At 45.4% G+C, this 24,488-nt stretch overlaps 1 protein-coding gene across 2 annotated transcripts in view; it reads left to right on the forward strand.

Annotated features, from left to right (window-relative positions):
• TMEM135 (transmembrane protein 135) overlaps positions 1-24,488 on the forward strand; it is a 342,691-nt gene that overhangs the window by 130,226 nt on the left and 187,977 nt on the right. The window lies entirely within an intron of this gene.

Raw genomic sequence — 24,488 nt, forward strand, 5'->3', positions numbered from 1 at the left:
TGGTTGGGGAATGGAATGAGGTCTGGAGGAGACGAAGCATGCAGGAGGCAGAAAGGAGGGAAGAAATATTGGATGCACAGTCAGAAGAAGAAAGTGCAACCAGAGACTCATGAAATTACCAGACAACAAAGGTAGTAAAAATGATTTTATTGTCAATTTAGTGATCAAAATGTCTCCATTTTGATAATTTATATCTGCTGTCTATATTTTGCACTATGGCCCTCTTTTACTAAACCGCAGTAGCGAATTTTAGCGCAGGGAGCCTACGAGCGTCGAAAGCAGCGTGAGGGCATTCAGCTCAGCTCTCTACGCTAAAAACTTCTATTGCAGTTTAGTAAAAGGGGAGGGGGTATATTTGTCTATTTTTGTATAGTTGTTGCTGAGGTGACCGTGCATATTTTAAAGTCATCTGCCTTGACCTCTTTGAAAAAAAACCCAAAATATAAATGATAATTAATATTTTCTCTGCGTCCAGTGTGCTTGGTCATTTTAAAAGTAGCTCGCAAGCCCAAAAGGTGTGGGCACCCCTGCTATATAAACGGTGCTAAAAGATAGGCAATAAGGAATGTGGCACGTAGCGCTTAGCAATCTTAAGAATTTCATCCAGCGGTACCTAAATTGGACTTAGGCGGCAGTAGGTGTCAAAATCTTTGGCACCCCCTATTTATGCCAGGGTTTTCTTGTCCCAATATAGGCGCCTAGACGCAAAACACGCCTACGATCCACCCCCTAATCACTCCCCACTTTCTGGGAAGCACCTTGGGCTAAGCGGCACCTATCACCCAATTAATTTATGTTTTTGCCAATTACCAGCTGATTAAGCTTTTTAAAGAAGTTACAGTAGGTGCCAAGATCAGCTAGGCTCACAGATCTGGGTGCCTAACTTATTGAGGGGCATTTTCGATAGGATGTTTTAAGTCTAAATTTGGACATTTTGGGGGAAAAAAACATCCAAAAATCCAGTAGAAAATATGACTATTTTCAAAACAGCCAAACGTCTATCTTTTATTTTAGAAAAAGGCCTAGGTAGACATTTTGGTCCTTAGTACATCTATCTTTTTTGGCCATTTTCAACGGACCAACAAACAACAGATTTAGTAAGTCAAATGTCTGCCTCCAGAGTTTTGAAATACCTGGAGACAGAACTGAGGCAGGTATGCGATAGTGGAAGTGTGGTGGTGATGGGGGACTTCAACTACCCTGGGATAGACTGGAGTATCGGGCACTCAAACTGCACGAGGGAGACCAAATTCCTGGAGGCCACGAGGGACTGTTTCATGGAACAGCTGGTCATGGAACCAACACGGGGAGATGCCACTCTTGACCTAATCTTCAATGGACTAGGGGGACCCGCAAAAGAGGTGGCGGTACTAGCCCCACTGGGAAACAGCGATCACAACACAATCCATTACAGGCTAGAATTTGGATCATCAAAGGTGAAAAGGACCACAACGACGGCACTCAACTTCAAAAAAGGAAATTATGATGCCATGAGGAAAATGGTAAGAAAGAAATTCAACAGAAACACAAGAAAGATGGAGTCCGTAGAAAAAGCCTGGACCCTACTCAAGGGCACGAAGCACAGAACCTGTGCATCCCCAAGTACAGAAAAGGGTGCAAAAAAAATAGAACAAAAAACCCAGCGTGGATAACAAATGCAGTAAAAAAGGCAATAAGTGACAAGAAAGTATCATTCAAAAAATGGAAAAAGGACCAAACAAAGGACAACCAAAAAGAGCACAAAGAACACCAGAGGGAGTGTCACCGAGTGGTTAGGAAAGCAAAAAGAGAATATGAAAAGAAACTGGCGGGGGAAGCAACAAACTTCAAATCATTCTTCAGGTACATAAAGGGGAAACAACCAGCGAGGGAGGAAGTGGGACCCTTAGATGATGGAGACAGAAAGGGAGTAGTAAAAAAGGAAAAAGAGATAGCTGACAAGTTAAATGAGTTCTTCACGTCAGTCTTTACGAGGGAAGACACAACTAACATTCCGTACCCCGAAGAGATCGCAAATGGAGATCAGGATGATAAGCTGGTCAATTTAGAGGTAAGCCTAGAGGATGTCCTCAGGCAGATAGTTAGGCTAAAGAGTGACAAATCACCAGGTCCGGATGACATTCATCCAAGGGTACTCAAGGAACTAAGGAACGAAATAGCAGAGCCACTTCGACAAATATGCAACCTATCCTTAAAAACTGGAGAGGTTCCGGAGGACTGGAAAATAGCTAATGTCACGCCCATCTTCAAGAAGGGTTCAAGGGGTGACCCAGGAAACTACAGGCCGGTGAGCTTGACCTCTGTACCGGGGAAGATGATGGAGGCACTGATTAAGGACAGCATCTGTGAGCATGTTGAAAAAAATGGGCAGTTAAAGTCAAGTTAGCATGGCTTCTGCAAGGGTAGGTCATTCCTCACAAACTTATTGTACTTCTTTGAGGGGGTAAACAGCCAGGTGGATAAAGGGGATTCCATAGACATCGTTTACCTTGACTTCCAAAAAGCCTTCGACAAGGTACCTCACGAAAGACTGCTTAAGAAGCTATGGAACCACGGGGTGCAAGGGGAGGTTCACCAATGGATCAAAAACTGGCTAGCAGACAGGAAACAGAGGGTTGGGGTAAAGGGCCATTACTCAGACTGGCAACGGGTCACGAGCAGAGTTCCACAGGGGTCGGTGCTGGGACCGCTCCTGTTCAATATATTTATCAACGACCTGGAGGCGGGAACAAAATGTGAGCTCATTAAATTTGCGGACGACACCAAAATATATAGCAGGGTTAAAACCACGGAAGACTGCGAAGATCTCCAAAAGGATCTGACGACTCTGGAAGAGTGGGCCAAAAAGTGGCAAATGAGCTTCAACATAGGGAAATGCAAGGTCATGTATGTGGGGAAAAAGAACCCGATGTTCACTTACAAAATGGGGGGATCACCGCTAGGGGTGAGTAACCTAGAAAGAGACCTGGGAGTGATGGTAGACACAACATTGAAATCGTCGGTGCAGTGCGCCACAGCCTCAAGGAAAGCAAACAAAATGTTGGGTATCATCAAAAAGGGTATCACGACCAGAACGAAGGAAGTCATCCTGCCACTGTACCGTGCAATGGTGCGCCCACATCTGGAATACTGCGTCCAGTACTGGTCGCTGTACCTCAGGAAGGACATGGCAGTGCTTGAGGGAGTCCAGAGAAGAGCAACTAAGCTAATTAAGGGAATGGAAAACCTCTCATATACTGACAGACTGAAGGAGCTGGGGCTGTTCTCCCTGGAGAAGCGGAGACTTAGAGGTGACATGATAGAAACCTTCAAGATCCTGAAGGGCATATAAAAAGTAGACAGGGACAGATTTTTCAAATTATGGGGAACCACAAGTACAAGGGGGCACTCAGAAAAATTGAAAGGGGACAGGTTTAGAACAAACGCTAGGAAGTTCTTTTTCACCCAGAGGGTGGTGGATACATGGAACGCACTGCCGGAGGCTGTGATAGGCAGAAACACGTTACAGGGCTTCAAAGAAGGTTTGGATCGTTTCCTGAAGGACAAAGGGATTGAGGGGTACAGATAGGGGGAGAGGCAGGTTATAGGGATAGGAGTAAGAGGTAAGCTATAGAAATAGTCAGGGATCACTGCTCAGGCATTAGGCCTGAGGGGCCGCCGCGGGAGCGGACCGCTGGGTGAGATGGACCTCTGGTCTGCCTCAGTGGAGGCAACTTCTTATGTTCTTATGTCAGCAGGGCCAAATACTGCTCAGAAACAGCAGTACTTAATGTACTTTTAATAAAAAGTGATGATTTTTTTGTCATTTTCATACATTTCCCCGTAAATCCTCTCTTGTGCATTGTTAACGATCTCCATCTAATTTTCCAGTGCTTATGCTCTCTTTGCTTTTTCTCCTTAGAAAACAGTTTCTAGCATAGGCAGTGGAACACTTTTTCATGGGGAGGGGTGGGGGGACGGACCTAAAGGAAGCGCCCTAGCCCCAGCAGCATCCTGTGGTACAACCTCTCTCTCCAGCTTCTGGCTCCCCCACCTACCTTCCCTGTTTGCTATAATTTTAAATCTTCCGGCAGCCACAGGCCTGCTTGCTGCACGGTGGCTGCGGAAGATTTAAAATTACAGCAACTAGGGAAGGTAGGTGGGGGAGTAGAGCCAAGTTTTAGGGAGGGCATGTCCCCTGTGGCCTCCCCGTTCTGACGCTTTTGGTTTCCAGTTTTTTAAGGATGTCCCCGGGTCTAACGATCTCTTTCCAAGCAGTATTTGGCCCTGCTGACTTATTAATTAGTGTTTTTTACCTTTTCAAAACTCTGGAATACTTTTTTTTTCTGGACCCCAGTGATAAAAATAGCAGAGTCAACTTCTGCTATAAACTTTTTATCCATCACAGCATTCTAGATTGTTGTCTTGTAGAGTTACAAATAGAATAGAAATGTAGGGGAAAATTCTATAAATGGTGCCTAGGGTAGGCGCCACTAGGCACCCTTATCACGGATGCCTAGCAATGCGTAATTAAAATTCGCACTTAAGTTAATTGTTTTTTAATGGATTAACTGGAGTAGTAATTGACCACGCTATTAAAAACCCATTAAAAAAGCAATGAGTTTCTCAATTTAAATTTCACACGGTGCATAACAATGCCCAGGTTAAGGCATGATAAGGGGTGGAGAATAGGTGTGGTTGACTTAGGCATCTGAGGTAGGTGCTGAGAAATTAGCCTAAACCCAGGCCTAATATACTGGAGCCTACCTCAAGGACGTCTAGTAATGCCTAAGTCTGCTTAGGTGCCATTAGGCATGATTCTTTTGGAATTCGTATGTGCTTATTGTATCCCACTTAGATTTGTAGATAGGCGGGTTATAAAGTTTTATTAGGATTTTATATACCGCCTATCAAGGTTATCTAAGCGGTTTTACAATCAGGTACTCAAGCATTTTCCCTATCTGCCCCGGGGGGCTCACAATCTGTCTAACTTACCTGGGGCTATGGAGGATTAAGTGACTTACCCAGGATCACAAGGAGCAGCGCGGGGTTTGAACCCACAACCCCAGGATGCTGAGACTGTAGCTTCAACCACTGCGCCACACACTCCTCTAAATAACTAGGTACATAAAATAAAATCAATTCTATAAATGGCGCTGTGCAGCTGATTAATATCCACGCCGACTGGCATCTACAAGATAGGCACCGTTTATAGAATCAGGCCCTTAGTCCTTGTTTTTCATGTAGGAATCACTGAAGAGGAGGCAGTCATTTGACTTACTAAATCTCCTTTTGCAAAACACTTGGAATTTATTTTTTTTTTTTTTTTTTTTTTTTTTTTTTTTTTATTATTTATTTATAATTTTCAAATTAACAAATCAAGATACATCTTGTACAGAAAGTGATTACAACAAAAAGAATAAATAGAAACATAAAGAATTATATAGAAATCAAATATTTGTATAATCTCTCAAGTCCACCATTTTGATCCATGATGTGAATTAAACGGAATTTTAACAAAGAACCATATTATAACAGATAAGTGGTACGTGGTTAACTGAAATTCCAGGCGCCTTATATCTCAAGCCCTCATTCTTTCCCCTTTTCCAGGCGAGACATGGAGAGAAGGGCCGTTAACTGATTTGGTTCAAAGAAAACATATTTTTGAGAGTTATATTGAACTATACACTTGCAAGGGTGTCGAAGATAGAAAGTTCCCCCAAGAGCCAAAACACCAGGTTATAATAATAAAAACTCTTTTCTACGTCTTTGTGTATCTCTTGCCAAATCTGGGAACATCTGAATCTTTAAATCAAGAAACTTTTTCTCTTTATTTTTAAAGAATAATCTCAAAAGCCAATTCTTATCTAGCGTAATAGCCAGGGTAACAATCAATGTAGCAGGTACTGCTATTTCTTTATCAGATAGTTCAAGTAAAGCAGATACATCAATTGGTCCCTGCGTTTTTTCTTGAAGATCCTTATTTTTACTAGGCAAATAATAGACCTGGGTGAAAGGAGGCAATGAATCTTCCGATACTTCCAATATCTCCAGCAAATACCTTTTTAACATTTCTCTTGGAGTCACTGTTGAAATTCGTGGAAAATTAATCAATCTTAAGTTATTATTCCTGGAGAAATTTTCAAATGTCTCAATCTTCCTTCTTAAATTTATATTATCCTTAATTAAGGTGTCCTGAAGAAGCTTGGAAGATTTAAGTTGATCTTTAATGCACTGGATATCTAGTTTTGATTCTCCCAAGTCTTGTTTTATCTGAAGAACTTCTTTCTCTTGAGTTTTTATTTTCCCCTCTATTTGAAGATGGTTACTATTTACTGTTCTAGTCAGATTGGCAATCAAATCCCACAAAGCTCCCATTGTGACTTCTTGGGGCTTTACTAGGTCAACAGTTTGCAAGTTTAATAGTTGTATATTAGGCTCACCAGCTACAGGAACCTCTCCTCTCCGTCCCTCCTGTATTGGAGTTAATCCCAGCGTTGTTGTATCCTCAAATACACTCAGGCTCTGCTGCAATCCTTGTGAGCCTGAGTCGATGTTCATCTCACCGTTCCCTGCAGCCTCTGGGGGAGAGCTCACGCCGACTTCCGGCTGGCTCCCCACTCCCGGGGAACTGGTGGCTCGAGGATTGGGAGGAGGGATTCTCGTGTCGGGGCTCAAAGAGATCTCATGAGCCCGAAGAGACGCCTCGAGTCCGTTACCAAGGAGCGTCCCAGCCGGGGGCACCACCGACGTTCCCATGACGCCCTGCATCCGTCTCAGCAGATCTTCAATATTGCCAGAGGAGGCTGAACCGGGACGCCGCGGGGCCGAAGAGGCTCCCTTTCCCCTCCTTTTCGGCATGGTAAGAATTCTGCGGTGTTAACCGCCTAAAGAAAAGTTTCCTTTAGTGAAGATTTGGAATTTAAATGGGTACTATCTATTCTCTCTACATTTAGAAATGAGGTGCAGATAGATTTCCAAAGTTACCGGAAATTTACACTTGAGGAATGGTGAAAAAAGAAGCTTTCCTATATTAGTACGAGTTATTTGGCTCTGTGTGCGTTTTTGGATATTTTTATAAACCAATTTAACAAGTTAGGGAAGTTGTGAGCATGTCAGCAGATTTAATCCTTGCCTGTATAGGGCTACTGGAACTAATTAGTTGATGACAGAGAAAGAAGTTTATTCATCAATTTAAATTATACTGATGAGTGATGAGAGCTGAGTCTGTAGTCAGAATGCAGATAAGGGAGTAGGAAGGAACGGGAGAAGAAGCTCATGTTTTATTGAAAAACAGTCTAAAATATATTCTGAAGGATTACAGTCTAAGGGCTAGATTCACTAAGGGCACGGATTGGATCAGATCAGTGAGGGATCTGATCCGATCCGTGTCCGGGGAGGGGGGGCTGATCCACAAATCACCCTCATGCAAATTAGGGCGATCGGAATCACGCCTCCAACCGCCTGCCTGGATCACTCTGTAGCGATCCCAACGCATGCACAGACCATCTGTAGATGGACTGCGCATGCGCTGGCCCTCCGTTCCTGGCAGCGCTAAATTTTACTTTTTAAAACTTTTTTGCGATCCCATGGTTTTAACCCGGGCTTGCACAGTGGGGAAGGAAGGGCAGGAGAATCGGGCAGGAGATTTGGGGCAGAGCAGGGTGGCAAGAGAATCGCGGCTTCGGGGCAGAGAGCAGAAGATTCGGGGCAGAGCAGGGCGGCAGGATAATCACGGCTTCGGGGCAGAAAGCAGGAGAGCTGGGCGCAGGAGAATCACGGCTTGAGTTGGGGCAGAGAGCAGGAGATTTGGGGCTGATAGCAGGATATGCAGTCGGAAACCACTGAACAACTGGTCCCCAGCAGTCGCTTGTTTGCTGATCGGCCAACCCAGTTGGTGTTGCTTTTTTTTAATTTTAAAGTGAATTGCTGTCTGCCTACATTTGAATGCCATTCCCCCTCATTTGCATGCGTGGATCAGAGGATGATTGGGACAGAGGTTAGTGAATTGGGTTGGGGGAAATCAGGTCGCAAAGGGGTCGCTAAGTGGTCGGAACTTGATCGGTGGGCTTAGTGAATCTAGCCCTAGGTTTGTACCAGAGGCAACAGAGGGTTAGATGACTTGCCCAAGATTGCAAGGAATCCACAGTGGGATTTGAACTGGGCTTTTCTAGTTCTGCTGCTCTAACTTTAACCAAACATCTAAATTCTGTGAATGAAAAGTTTTGGCTTTTTCCATAAGTTTGTTTTGCCCTCTGAGAGCTATCTCATTCTGACTTGTTCCCTGCAGTTTTAATTTATTGCAATCAAACAAGTCATCAGTTTTGTGGCGTTTTACAACCTTATCTTGCTGTTTACCTTCGGATTAAATAGTACCGAGGTTGTGGTATGGCGTTCAGTACAAATGTTTGGCCACCCTGATGCATTCAAGAAGGGCAAGATTTTCTGCATAACATCAGGTTCTTAAGAACAGTTTTGAGAGAGAATCTCATTTTTGAGCTAGACACGGAAAAACTGAAGGGAGATAGGTTCAGAACAAATGCAAGGAAGTTTTTTTTCACACAAAGGGTCGTGGACACTTGGAATGCGCTACCGAAGGAAGTGATCAGGCAGAGTACGGTACAAGGATTCAAACAGGGATTGGACGGATTCCTGAGGGATAGGGGGATCGTGGGATACTGAGAGAGGTGCTGGGATGTAACACAGTTATAGAAAGCTAACTAGGTAATAAGTATAGAAATCCAACCAGGTCGTGCATGTGCAAGACCGGAGGGTTAGGACTTCGATGGGAAGATAGGACTCAATGGGAAACCAAGGTGGCAAGGGGGCCCCTTCTGGTGATTCAGACAGGCCGTGACCTGTTCGGGCCGCCGCGGGAGCGGACTGCTGGGCGGGATGGACCTATGGTCTGACCCGGCAGAGGCACTTCTTATGTTCTTATATAGAATATAGAAAATTTAAAACTGGACGTAAAACCTATCTTTTCAATAACACGTTTAGAGAGTACGGTTGTGGATCTTTTCTTGGCAGTAGGGTGCGGACAGGGCAACAGGATGCAGGGAGCAGGACATCTGTACTTTTAAATTATTGTAACACTGGGCAGGTTATAAATCAGTCTCTTGGATTTTATCCTGCAGGGTTCTTATTGGGCCGGTTAACCACCTTGCAGGTCAGAGGACGAGGGCTGAGACTGTGGGTGAGAAAAGTTTGGGTGGTGGGTGTAAAGACCATTTTACTTTACTGGACACAGGGCATGGCTCCTTCCATCTGGCACTGGTGCAATAGGTTCCACACACTCCTGTTAATGGAACTTAAAGCTTTGCAACTTACCTTTAAAGGACAGAGGTGCTTTTATGCCATATTGGGAGGGGGGGGGGTTATATTCATTCCCTGAGTCCCAGGGTTAGTAGTCAAATCTTAAATCAGTTGGTGTTGCCTGGCCCAGCCTCTTGATTGGTTTAGTCCCGTGCACTGGGTTGTTCCTTCACCATATTCTCTCCCGTGGGGGGGGGGGGTACATTTGATAACGGACGGTTTAGGTTCCCTGGGACTCATTAGATTTGGGAGTCATAAGAGTTGGGGCTCCTGATTTATAGGGTAGTCTTCTATGCTTCATGGGATTTTCTTAGCTTGGGTTCCTGGGGACTCGGCTGGATGTGGCATTGGGGGTTGGGGGGGGGGGGGTAGTTTGCTGGGACCTTTCTTTTTTATAAAATGGATAACTGTAGTTTGTCTTCTGCCATTTATTATTGTACCTGTTTGTTCCAGTCATCAATAAAAATTGTTGAACCATAAATTATTGTAACATCCTTTCCTTTTTCTACATAAGAACATAAGAAGTGCCATCTCCGGAGCAGACCCTAGGTCCATCAAGTCCGGCGATCCGCACACGCGGAGGCCCAGCCAGGTGTACCCTGGCATAGTATTAGTCCCCATATCACTCTAAGCTTCTCATAAGAGATGTGCATCTAGCTTAACCTTACCTATGTCACCTTAAGCCACTCATAAGGAGATGTACATCTAACTTACCTTTAAACCCTGGAACGGTGGATTCCACAATTATCTCCTCCGGGAGAGCATTCCAGGTGTCCACCACTCGTTGCGTGAAGTAGAACTTCCTGATATCTGTCCTGAACCTGTCCCCCCTTAGCTTCAGTCCATGTCCTATTGTCCATGTCACATTAGACATTGTAAATCATTTTTTATCGTGCTCTATTTGGTCGATTCCTTTCAGTATCTTGAAAGTCTCGATCCTATCCCCTCGCAGTCTCCTCTTCTCAAGGGAGAACAATCCCAGTCTCTTAAGTCGTTCCTCATATTCCAAGTTCTCCATGCCCTTTATTAGCTTCGTTGCTCATCTCTGCACCCTCTCAAGTACTTTTAAATCCTTTTTTAGGTATGGAGACCAGTGCTGGATGCAGTAGTCTCTGATTATATATGGTGCTATTAGTGCAGTATATCAAATCAAATGTTGAATACGTTTAGGGCTCCTTTTACGAAGCCGCGGTAGCGGCTTTAATGCGCACAAATTTTCATCACGCGCTCACCCCCGCGCTAGCTGGAAAACTACCGCCTGCTCAAGAGGAGGCGGTAGCGGCTAGCGCGGCCGGCGGTTTAGCGCGCGCTATTACGCGCATTAAACCGCTAACGCGCCTTCGTAAAAGGAGCCCTTAGAATATAAGAAAGATGTGTTTAACGCACAGTATAATCTGTCTTTCAGCCCATAAAAGCTATAAAGCTGCTATTGTGACTTTTTTTAGATTGACAGTTTTACTTTAATTCACATCAATTTTTTAGGAGTTCAGTTATATTTGTATTTCTGTTCTATCAAAGCTTTTGCATTATTTTGGGCATTATTAGCTATTCATTATTAATACAGGACACTTTACCGTCAAGCAAGAATGCTAGTTGGAAAAATAAACTTGGTCACACTGAAGACTGTGTAGACAGGAATTGCAAGGATAGGGGGGGAACACCCCAGGGAAGAGATGAAAGATGAAGGATGATGGCCAATGAGAACCGTAAGGCACATAGGGTCTGATTCTATAAATGGCACCGTTAGTTGCCCTAATCATGGACATCTAGGGTCAATTTGCATGCAACTTAATTGGCTTTTAATGGGTTAAATGGCATGGTAATTGACCACACCATTAAAAACACATTAAAAACAATTTTCTAAATTGATAATTTAGGTTGCGTGCGGATATCCACGTTGCATCTAACAATGCCTAAGTTGAGGCACCCTCTAACACAGGGGTAGGGAACTCCGGTCCTCGAGAGCCCTATTCTAGTCGGGTTTTCAGGATTTCCCCAATGAATATGCATGAGATCTATTTGCATGCACTGCTTTTAATGCATATTCATTGGGGAAATCCTGAAAGCCCGACTGGAATACGGCTCTCGAGGACTGGAGTTCCCTACCCCTGCTCTAACGCCTAATAACACCTACCTGAAAAGTAGGCCTGATTAGGGGTGGAGAATAGGCGTGGTTGGCTTAGGCGGCAAAGTTAGTCGCTAGTAAATTAGGCAAGGGAAAAATTTATTTATTCATTCAATTTTCTATACCGTTCTCCCAGAGGAACTCAGAACGGTTTTACATGAATTTATTCAGGCACTCAAGCATTTTTCCCTTTTTGGCCTGGTGGGCTCACAATCTGTCTAATGTACCTGGGGCAATGGGGGGATTAAGTGACTTGCCTGGGGGCTCAAGGAGCAGTGTGGGTTTGAACCCACAACCTCAGGGTGCAGAAGCCGTAGCTTTAACCACTGCTCCACTCTAGAATCAAAATGTAGTAAAAAATGAGCCAAGTAAAGGACCATGAAGCCATTGTGACATCACTGATGAGGTTGGCTCTTAGGCATTGGTGGAATGAGGCACTATGACATCACAATACCAGCTCTGGTCATCAGAGGCTGAAATGCTACACACTATTTATTTATTAAATTTTCTATACTGTTCTCCCATTGGAAGCTCAGACCAGTTTACATGAGTTTATTCAGGTACTCAAGCATTTTTCCCTGTCTGTCCTGGCGGACTCACAATCTGTCTTGTGTACCTGGGGCAATGGGGGGATTAAGTGACTTGCCCGGGGGCTCAAGGAGCAGCGTGGGTTTGAACCCACAACCTCAGGGTGCTGAGGCTGTAGCTTTAACCACTGCGCCACACTCTTCCCCTACCACGGGGATGCCTGGGGACGCCTAAGCATGCCTAGGCTCCGCTAAGCATGATTCTATAAGCAGCCCCTAGCAGTTGATTGACAGCTGCATCGACTGGCGCCTAGAAGTTAGGTACCATTTATGGAATCAGGTCCATACAGTCTACCCAGTTTCATTCCTGGAGCAGTGCCAGAGCACCCCGTTAGGTCTCTCCATGAGTCTATACTTATTCTGCATGAAATCACTGCACATTTTTTTCTTATATGGCTGCATATTTCAGAGCCAGGATTATCCTGACTGGTATCTTTTTATTCCAAAGCTCAGCCTCTGCATTCCAGCAATTGGAATCCACCATGATTTTCTTCTGTATTTAAAGTGGGAAAACATTTTCAATGTTCAAGAATTTCACTGGAATGAGTTAAAAAAAAAAAGAAAAAAAAAAAAGTGTAGCAACCGGCAGAGATTGACTTGTTTCAGGTGGCAGCCCTAACTGCAAGTCATTTTGCTGCCAACATTCTGCATTTCATTATATGAAGTGCGGCTTGCAGTCATTTTGGTTTATTTTTTATTTGACACTCGCATACTGTCACTGTTAATTAAAAATAAATATTGCATTATTTTTCATGTTTTTATTTGAGAGCCAGAAGTTGCAGCGGCAGTTGCTTCTCTGTAAGTGGGAAGAAATGGGAAGAGAGTTTAAACAGCTGTACTCACTTGACTATACAGATGTGGGCTTTGTTTTTTTTTTTTTGTATAAGTTACTGTTTAAGACATCCCCATTATCCCAGGACAAGCAGGCAGCATATTCTTAACGCATGGGTGACGTCACCGACGGAGCCCCGGTACGGACATTTTTCACTAGAAAGTTCTAGTTGGCCGCACCGCGCATGCGCGAGTGCCTTCCCGCCTGACGGAGGAGTGCGTGGTCCCCAGTTTCTTCGTTTCCGTGGAGCGAAGAAGACGCATGTGGTTTCAACGGCCGTTGAAAACTTCCTTTTTGCCTTCCCGCTCGCGTTATTTTCTTATTTTTTCTCTTTTTCCCTTCGGGTTTCTTTTGCCGTTCTAAATAGTAAAAAAAAACAACAAAACTTTGTTTTTTCTTTATTTTTCAGGCCGGCCCCGGCGGGGCCTGTTGCCATCATACAAGCCTCCGGCTTTGATTTTGCGGAGGCCGTGTTTCCCTTCATGCCCCCTCAACCGGGCTTTAAGAAGTGCCAGCGGTGTGCACGCCCGATCTCTCTCACTGACCCACACAATTGGTGCCTACAGTGTTTGGGTCCAGAGCATCGGGCTGACACCTGCACCCGCTGTGCCACTCTTAAGAAACGCACCTTAAAAAATCGTCAGATCCAGCAGAACATCCTTTTCGGTACTGGATCTGCTATGGAGACTGCTGCGACGTCGACGGTACCGCAAAAGACGGCACCGACCACTTCGACGACGCCCGATCCTTCCTCGGGGTCGCTGGCACCAGGTAAGCCGGCTAAGAAGCCTTCCACCTCCCTTGAGCGCCCACCTGCCACAGTGGCGACGCCGGTCCTTCCGGCCTCATGCCGACCCCGCAAACGCTCCGCCCCGATCTCGGTGAGTGCCTCGTCATCGGCCTCCTCATCGCCGGGGCGTGGAGCAGCACCTATGGAACCGAAAAAGAAAAAAGCGGTACCGCATCGCGGCCATACTCCAAGACAAATTGCAGGAACAGCTGCAGCAACAATTCCAGCACCTGCTACCGACCCTATTGGCACCACTTCTTTCGGTACCAGACTGCACCATCCCACCGGTGTCCACCCCCTCGGTGCCACTCAACACTTCCATGCCAATCCTCTCGGCTGAACCACTCCGTTCTCGTCCTGTGGTACAGACCCGCTCTGAGGTCGATCCTCCTCGGGACCAGGAAGGGCACCGGTCTCCCCGGGACCCAGAACGGCACCACTCTTCCCGGGACCGGGGTCAACACCGGTCTTCCTCTCCCGGTACCATCTCCATGCGCTCTGGCAAGTCTCTTTCTAAGACCCGCCACACCGAGCCTTCCACCCCGCCATCTCGGCGTGCGCACACTGATATCAGGGACCCGGACTTATGGGAAGAATCCCCACCCGGTACCGAGGAGGATGCATCATCCACAGACGAGGAACCCTCAGTGCCCAATACCACTTCCAAGCCTGAGCAATCCTCTTTCACCAAATTCCTCAGGGAGATGTCGGTGGCTCTTTCTATTCCTTTAGAGTCCGACTCCAAAAAGTCCCAGGCCTTTCTGGATGCCTTGGACTTTGAACAACCTCCCAAAGAGTTCCTCAAGTTACCCATCCATGACATACTGCGGGAAACTTTTTATAAAAATTGGGAAAATCCACTCACTGTTCCCGGAGCTCCTCGTAAGCTTGACAGCCTATACAGGGTCATCCCAATTCCGGGTTTTGACAAACCTCAATTGCCCCATGAGTCTCTCCTAGTTGAGTCTACATTAAAGAAATCTCAGGGCTCCAGTGTTTATGCCTCCACCCCTCCTGGTAGAGAAGGCAAAACGATGGATAAGTTTGGCAAACGCCTTTATCAAAATGCCATGCTAGCCAACAGGGCGAATAATTACACATTTCACTTCTCATTTTATATGAAGTATCTCGTACAACAACTATCCGCCCTACAACAATACATCCCTGAACGCAAAGTTCCACTCTTTCAACAACAAATTTCCAGCCTCCTTCAACTGCGGAAATTCATGGTGCGCTCTATTTATGATTCATTTGAGCTGACCTCCCGAGCGTCTGCCATAGCTGTTGCCATGCGACGTCTGGCCTGATTGAGGGTATCTGATCTTGACATCAACCACCAAGACCGCCTAGCTAACGCACCCTGTCTTGGGGACAAACTTTTTGGGGAGTCCCTGGATTCGACCACCCAGAAGCTCTCAGCACATGAGACCAGATGGGACACTCTGGTAAAACCTAAAAAGAAGGCTCCACCTGCTCGTCCTTATAGACCACAGTCCTCTTATCAGCGCAGGTTCTCGGCCAGACCTCTCAACCCGCCCCAACAGCAGCCTCGCAGACCTCGTCAACAACAACACACTCAGGCTCGCTCTCAATCTCACCAACCTGCCAAGCCTCTTCCTCCGTCAAAACCATCTCAGCCCTTTTGACTCCTTTCTCCAGGGCATAGCCAGTCTTCCACCATCATTACCTCTTCCTCAGCCAATCGGAGGACGACTCCAACTCTTCCTCAACCGTTGGGAGGTCATCACATCAGACCTGTGGGTCCTCAACATCATCCGCCACGGCTACTCTCTCAACTTCCAGACTCTTCCACCAGACGACCCTCCTATAGAGTCTGCGTCCCACTCCTCCCAGTCCCTTCTCCTCCTAAGGGAGGTCCAATCCCTCCTTCTCCTCAATGCCATCGAAGAGGTTCCCACAGACCAAAGGGGTCAGGGATTCTACTCCCGCTACTTCCTGGTTCCCAAGAAGACAGGAGACCTTCGTCCCATCCTCGATCTCCGGGACCTCAACAAGTGTCTGGTCAAGGAAAAGTTCAGAATGCTCTCCCTGGCCACGCTTTATCCTCTTCTCTCTCAACACGACTGGCTATGTTCCCTGGACCTCAAAGAGGCCTACATTCACATTCCAATCCATCTGAATTCACGTCGCTACCTCCGATTTCAGATACAGCACCGCCACTATCAGTACAAGGTGCTACCCTTTGGCCTCGCATCATCGCCCAGGGTGTTCACCAAGTGCCTTATTGTGGTGGCGGCCTTTTCTCAGGTCTCACAACCTCCAGGTGTTCCCCTACTTGGACGATTGGTTGGTAAAAGCACCTACGTCTCCACTTGTGCTAAAAGCCACTCAGTACACCATCTCCTTCCTCCATCTCCTGGGGTTCGAGATCAACTACCCCAAGTCGCATCTGCTTCCCACACAGCGACTTCAGTTCATTGGAGCCGTTCTCGACACCACTCTCATGAGGGCGTTTCTCCCCTCCGACCGCCAACGGACCCTGCTCCACCTCTGCCGCCAGGTGCTCTTTCATCACTCCATTACAGCTCGGCAGATGATGGTCCTCCTGGGCCACATGGCCTTGACGGTCCATGTGCTTCCTCTGGCGCGACTCCACCTCAGGACACCTCAATGGACTCTAACCAACCAATGGTCTCATCCCATCTCTGTGACATCGTCTCTTCAGCAATCTCTTCAATGGTGGTTGAACTCATCCAATCTTTCCAGGGGTCTACTCTTTCATCTACCCCCTCACTCCATGATCATAACCACAGATGCCTCCCCCTATGCATGGGGAGCTCACCTGGGAGAACTTCGCACTCAGGGACTCTGGACCCCTCAGGAGCGTCAACATCACATCAATTTCCTGGAACTCAGGGCCATGTTCTATGCCCTCAAGGCCTTCCAGCACCTTCTCTACCCTCAGGTTCTTCTCCTGTGCACAGACAACCAAGTCGCCATGTACTACATAAACAAGCAAGGCGGCACCGGATCTACCCTCCTCTGTCAGGAGGCCATCCGCATCTGGACCTGGGCCACGGCCCGCAGTCTCTTCCTCAAGGCTGTCTATATCCAGGGCGAACTGAACTCCCTGGCCGACGATCTCAGCCGCACCCTTCAACCTCACGAGTGGACTCTGGATCCCCCCCACACTCCGCTCCATCTTTGCTCAGTGGGGCACCCCTCAGGTGGACCTCTTTGCAGCTCCTCACAACCATCAGCTGCCCCAGTTCTGTTCCAGACTCTTCTCTCCTCATCGTCTGGCCCCGGATGCATTCCTGCTCAACTGGATGGATCGGTTCCTCTATGCCTTTCCTCCACTACCTCTGATGTCGCGGACGTTATTCAAACTCCGCAGGGAAAAAGCCACCATGATTCTCATCGCCCCTCGGTGGCCTCGCCAACACTGGTTCTCCCTCCTACTCCAGCTCAGCTCCAGGGAGCCCATTCCTCTTCCTGTGTTTCCTACTCTACTTACACAGCAGCATCAGTCTCTACTGCATCCCAATCTGTCCTCGCTCCACCTGACAGCTTGGTTTCTCTCGGGCTGACCTCTCCAGAGAATCTCTCTCAGCCTGTCCGTCGTATCCTGGATACCTCAAGGAAACCGGCCACCCTCCAATGTTACCATCAGAAGTGGACCCGGTTCTCCTCTTGGTGTCTGCTTCATCACCACGATCCCACCTCATTGGCGGTGGAAACCGTACTGGACTATTTGCTCTCTCTGTCCGACGCTGGCCTCAAGTCTACCTCAATCAGAGTCCACCTCAGTGCCATCACTGCGTTCCATGAGCCTATCCTCGGAAAACCTCTTACGGCTCATCCCCTGGTTTCCCGGTTCATGAGAGGCCTCTTCAATGTCAAACCACCTCTGAAGCCTCCTCCAGTCGTCTGGGACCTGAATGTGGTTTTATCAGCACTCATGAAACCTCCATTTGAGCCTCTTGCCACAACTTCGCTCAAATTTCTTACATGGAAGGTGCTTTTCCTCATTGCCATCACCTCTGCCAGGAGGGTTAGTGAGCTGCATGCACTAGTTGCCGACCCACCTTTCACTGTTTTTCACCATGACAAGGTGGTTCTGCGTACCCATCCTAAATTCCTTCCCAAGGTGGTCTCGGACTTTTATCTCAACCAGTCCATTGTGTTGCCTGTCTTTTTTTCCTTAAGCCCCATTCTCAACCTGGGGAACAGGCATTGCACACGCTGGACTGTAAGCGTGCCCTTGCTTACTACCTTGACCGTACCAGGGCTCACCGCTCATCTCCTCAGCTCCTTTTGTCCTTCGACCCTAACCGTCTAGGTCGTCCTGTCTCCAAACGGACGCTTTCCAACTGGCTTGCTGCCTGCATTGAGTTCTGTTATGCTCGGGCCGGTCTCTCACTGGAAGGTGCTGTCACGGCCCACAGGGTCAGAGCTATGGCTGCTTCTGTGGCTTTCCTCCGTTCCACGCCCATCGAGGAAATCTGCAAGGCTGCCACTTGGTCCTCAGTTCACACATTCACTACTCACTACTGTCTGGATACCTTCTCCAGACGGGATGGGCACTTCGGCCAATCTGTATTACACAATTTATTTTCCTAATGGCCAACCATCCCTCCTCCCTCTCTGTTAGCTTGGAGGTCACCCATGCGTTAAGAATATGCTGCCTGCTTGTCCTGGGATAAAGCACAGTTACTTACCGTAACAGGTGTTATCCAGGGACAGCAGGCAGATATTCTTACGACCCACCCACCTCCCCGGGTTGGCTTCTTAGCTGGCTTATCTTAACTGGGGACCATGCACTCCTCCGTCGGGCGGGAAGGCACTCGCGCATGCGCGGTGCGGCCAACTAGAACTTTCTAGTGAAAAATGTCCGTACCGGGGCTCCGTCGGTGATGTCACCCATGCGTTAAGAACATCTGCCTGCTGTCCCTGGATAACACCTGTTACGGTAAGTAACTGTGCTTTTTTTCCACCTATCTTCCTGTGCTATCTGCCGAGCAATAAGATTCTTCGTCATGTATCTCTCCGATAGCAATGAGAGAGAAAGAGGAATTCATAACCAAAGATGTGTTTCTATCTACAGATCTTTGTGTATGATAGAACAGTAATTAGCACATGAATGTCAGTGAGTATGGTTGAAAAGATGGATTATATGAGTAGGACTACTCCTTTAGTCCTCTTACCATCTTGCTTCTCTCCCTTCCCCCCCCCCCCCGCTCCCATCCACTTCTCCATCTTCATTAACATCTGTCATCTGTTCCATTTGAGAGATTTTGATCTCTAAGCTATCCTAGTTTGCTTTATTTTAGTAGGTGGGAATATAATCCTGAATAAAAAATTAAATTAAAAACCAAAATAAGATAAGGCGCTTTGGGCCTGGTTCCATAAATGACGCCCAATGGCGTGGTTGTCAAGCGCGTGGTGCCATTTATAGAATCATGCCTAGGGGCGCCTAAGCGGGTTTACGCATCACTAGGTGTCCTAGTTGTAGGCGCTGTTACATTAGGTCAGGGTTTTCCTAACACAGACGCCTAGAGACACCCAAGTCAACCACATCTATTCTCTCTGCCTCTAACTTGGTCTGCTTTACAGGTAGGCATTGTTAGGCGCTGTAGGTGCCATGCGGTATTCCACGCAAAACGTAATTTTTTTTTAAAAAAACCTTTTTAAATCAATTTTTAATGGCGTGGTCAATTATCACACTAATTAAAATAATTAAGTTCTGCGTGGAATTCTGTTAGGCGTCGCTAAACGCCGTATATAGAATTCCCCCTTTTGTGTGCAACAGATAGATCAAAATCATATTTTGATGCATTTTGTTAGAATACTTTAGCTCTGTGAAGTCGTCTTTATCCCACCGTTTTCCATAATAGATATTTATAGATTCACTATCTGGGCCTTTACAGAAATTAATTCAGCTAATATTCTGCTTTTTACACCGTGATGATACGCTTGTCTACCAGTTTGCCCTTAGCTTCAGCAATGCACTGCTCCAAACAGAATTCCATGAACAATTATGAAATTTTATTAAGTGCCAAAGGATTTGCCTGGAAAGCTACTAAAAGTATCTTGTGACCCTCTTCCCGTGCCCTTTCCCCTGCCCTTTCAAAAACAGAACAAAAAATTCTCTTCTACTTAGAAGGAAAATAAGCAAAACATGGTACATAGATCAAATTGCCTACATTCTACCACATAATACCAAATTCTGTGTTCGTCCTGTTGAGACTTGAATTATTGCCATACGAGTGTGAATTTCGCTTCCACTTGCCTTCAGTGGTGTTTAGCATAATGAAGCTTTATGTAAGACAGGAGGAGGGCGTCCCATGCATTTAGCATTTCTTTAACAACAGCCGCCTGTATTATCTGTAGAGCGTTTATGATGCTTGGCAAGTCTGCTTTACATGTGGTGTATAATGTACAGTGACTGTGTTCTTTTATCTAATTCAAATAGGCATTATCAGTAAAGCAAACTCTGTCTCTGGCTAGAGTCCAACAAACTGCGAACATCAGACTTCTTGTATTTCAAATATTTATTGTTCACCTTTTTTCATGGCTTGGAGTAATCAAAACTTTATTACCATTTTCTAAGTCTTTTGTGTTCCGTGTACCTTGAAATTGAACACATTATCTATTGCTAATACTGAATATCATGGAAACATGATAGCAGATAAAGGCTAAATGGTCCATCCAATCTGCCCATCCATTGCATCCACTATCTCCTCCTTTCCCAAAGAGATCCCACATGCCTGTCCCATGCTTTCTTGAATTCAGGCATAATCTTTGTCTCCATTGCCTCTAACTGGAGACTATTCCACGCATCTACCATTCTTTCTGTAAAAAAAGTAAAGTATTTCCTTAGATTCCTCCTGAGCCTACCACCTCTTCACTTCATCCTATGCCATGTAGGTATTTAAACGTCTCTATCATATCTCTCCTCTCCTGCATTTGCTCCAAAGTATATACTGTATATTGAGATCTTTAATTCTGTCCCCATACGCCTTATGACGAAGACCACTGACCATTTTAGTAGCCATCTTGTTTTTATCTTTTTGAAGGTGTGGTCTCCAGAACTGTACACGCTATTTTAAATGAAGTCTTACCAGAGTCTTATACAGGGGCATCAATACAAACCTCTCCCTATGTATCCTAGGATCCTTCTAGCTTTCACCATCATCTTTTCAACCTATTTGGCCACCTTAAGATGATCACACCCAAGTCCCGCTCCTCTTTCCTGCACAAAAAGTTCTTCACCCAGGTACCATTCACTCAGGGTTTTACAGCCCAAATGCATGACCTTGCATTTCTTAGCATTAAATATTAGCTGTCAAATTTCAGACCATTCTTCAAGCTTCATAAGGTCCTTCCTCATGTTGTTCATATCAGGAGTGTCTTTAAAAAGACCATATGAGGTCCCAGATGACTGGAATCCTCGGAAAGTCCTAACCAGGATCCTGGTTTTGGCAAACAAACTTACCTTCCTCAGGGGACAATGCGTGTAGTCTTATCTTCATTAATTAAAAGCGTGTTGTCCCCTGAGGAAGGCAAATTTGTTTGCCAAAACCAGGATCCTGGTTAGGACTTTCCGAGGATTCCATTCATCTGAGACCGCATATGGTCTTTTTGAAGACCAAGGACTTTTAGGCTTCTTATATGTTGTTTTGAATAAATGTGACTAACGGTTGGTACAGACATCTCTATTGCCTCTTTGTGCTTTTGTTGGAAATACATTTTTAAAAACTTCTGGAACTGAAATGGAATGCATTTCAAACTAATTTCACTGTAGCAGAAGTCTACTTGTATTTTTTTTTTTTGCGACCGCCTCAACTTTCCTTTTTGGTGGGCAAGTTTATGTTTAGGTTACAAATATGAAAAGATGAATGCTGATATATTGGAGCTTAGCAATTTTTTAAATTTGGTTTGGGGCCTGTTGACATCTTTTGTTACTTCAACATAGTTGTCTTTGATTTTATTTTTGTTTATTTTTATACATATCCAGGACGGGGTGGGTAGGGGATAACTTTTTGGTTTATTTATTGATTAAATTGTTGGAAGGGAGGGGAGGGATATTTTAATTCTGTATTGTTATTGATGGAATTTAAGTGCTTACGTTGATTATTAATGTCTGTATAATTCCTGACACTTTGTATTAGTTTTGAAAATTAATAAAGATTAAAAAAAAAAGAAACAAAGAAGTCTACATGTATCTTGGTGCTCATTGGACCCCCACCTACAGATGAAAATGGGTGATCACATTATAATTTATAGTTGCCATTGTTCTACTTGTTCTTTTCCAACACCATGACCTTAAACTTGGATCCTGATATAGAATTTGTCTTTAGCACCCAGGGCTATAATAAGAGATGGAGAAGGTGAGCAACAACTCAGGGCAGAAGTCCATTGTCATAAGTATATTCCTGCATAACCACTATAATCGGCACTGGTGGTCACTTCATCAGAGAGATCCTCTGGGCAATGCATATCACTGGGGTGGGGGAGCTACCTAACCTAGTCACCTACAGTGCCATTATGACGTTCAATAGTCTTCCCTCATACAAATTTACTGAAATTTTAAATGCAGTCTTTGAATTGTAGGATGGAGAGAAGAGCGACTAAAATGGTTAAGGGGCTGGAGGAGTTGCCGTACAGTGAGAGATTGGAGAAACTGGGCCTCTTCTCTCTTGAAAAGAGGAGACAAAGAGGGGACATGATCAAAACATTTGAAATACTGAAGGGAATAGACTTAACAGATAAAGACAGGTTGTTCACCCTCTCCAAGGTAGGGAGAACGAGAGGGCACACTCTAAAGTTGAAAGGGGATAGATTCCGTATAAACGTAAGGAAGTTCTTCTTCAACCACAGAGTGGTGGAAAACTGGAACACTCTTCCAGAGGCTGTTATAGGTGAAACATCCTCCAGGGATTCAAGACAAAGTTAGACAAGTTCCTGCTGAACCAGAACGTACGCAAGTAAGGCTAGACTCAGTTAAGGCAGTGGTTTTTGACCTAAGGGCTGCCATGTGAGTGGACTGCTGGGCACGATGGACCACTGGTCTGACCCAGCAGCAGCAATTCTTATGTTCTAAAGTTATATATAAGATTTAGAAAATAATATAATAAGTAACTATAAGACTGTATATGGAGCATAAGCCCAGTTGGATATAAGAAATCTGGATGCATGCACCCAGGCGTACAGCATATTCCATTGTATAATTCATTAGACTTGGCAAGAATAATGCATAAGCTCATTCCATCTGTTTTAATAAAATATATTGGCTCAATGTTTGTTTTGTTACTGAGCAGCTGGATCAAATTTAGTCCCTTCGCTGGATGCTGTAGCCAGAAAACATAAGACTCTTAAGTCCTCTAGAAATTCTACCCTACAGGACAAATGTTTCCGCTGCATTTTTTTTTTTTTTGTCAAAGAACTAAATTCATGGAAAATATGTGTAGCACTAAGTAGCAATACAGTCCACGGTCTGGCTTGACTAAAATGTTGTTCTGTTATGTTGGACTATTTCTTTAAAATTAAGCAATAATCTTTTTACTTACTAACATTTCTGCGCTGCCTGATTTACTAAGGTGTGCTAGCGTTTTTAACGCACGCAGGATATTACCATGCGCTACACTGCGCGCTATGCGGCTAGAACTAACAGTAGCTCAATGCTGGCATTAAGGTCTAGCGTGCGGGGCAATTCAGCGAGCTCTATTCTGCACGTTAATGCCCTAGCACAGCTTAGTAAAAGGAGCCCTAAGTGATGCAAAAGTAACAACATAAAATTGCAATATACATGTAGGCGCAGATGGAAAAATAATAATACATATGTGTAACAAGCGTAGAAAACAAAATGCCATATACAGGAATTATAACACTCAATATCATATAAAATAACCATCCACATATCTGAATCGGTGCTTCTGCAGATCCCTTTCTGAAAAAGCTGCTATAAATAATAACTATACACTTCTCCCTCATCATTTGCGGGGGATACGGGCAGAGCCGGACCGCGAATGGCGAAAAACCGTGATTATCCGTCTCTGACCCACCCCAACCTCCCTGCCGCCTTCCCGGCCTTACCTGGTGGTCTAGAGGGCTTTCGGGGCAGGAGCGATCTTCCTACGCTCCTGCCTCGTGCAGATCGCCATGAGGAAATGACTGTAGGGAGTTCCCGTCGTAGTCTCGAGAGACTACGGGAACTCACAGCAGCCATTTCCTCATGGCGATCTGCACGGGGCAGGAGCGTAGGAAGATTACTCCTGCCCCGAAAGCCCTCTAGACCACCAGGTAAGGCCGGGAAGGTGGCAGGGAGGAAAAAAATATGAGTTATTTTACAATTAAGACTGCTTTTTTAATTTTCCCCCTTCCCAGAAAAAATTGCGATTATATGAAATCGCGAATGGGGAGGGGGAAGTGTAATCATACAACTGGTTTAACATATATTCATTTAGTGGATCCTCAGATGGCTAGTTGAGCAATACACTTCACTCACTCAAAATGTAGCCAAATTCTTCATTGATCCAATTTTAAATTTGCCATGATGTTTTTTAAATTCCAGTTCAAATTTTCTATATTTTTAAAATGTTGTGTTTACCAAAATACACTTATCTGTGAATTGATTCTCATGGCCACCTCTCCCCTTCCAACATTCAATTCAAGAAAGCGTGGGACAGACACGTGGGATCTCTTAGGGAGAGAAGGAGATAGTGAATGCTGCGGATGGGCAGACTGGATGGGTCATTTTGGCCTTTATCTGCCACCATATTTCCATGTTTCTTTAACCATAAAGTTTTATGACCTCATAAAACAGGTGTAAAGAGCCTTAACCTATAGGGAGAGGAGGAGATAGTGGATGCTGTGGATGGGCAGACTGGATGGGCC

The sequence above is a fragment of the Geotrypetes seraphini genome, chromosome 6, assembly GCF_902459505.1.
Source record: "Geotrypetes seraphini chromosome 6, aGeoSer1.1, whole genome shotgun sequence".
NCBI classification, from domain to species: Eukaryota; Metazoa; Chordata; class Amphibia; order Gymnophiona; family Dermophiidae; genus Geotrypetes; species Geotrypetes seraphini.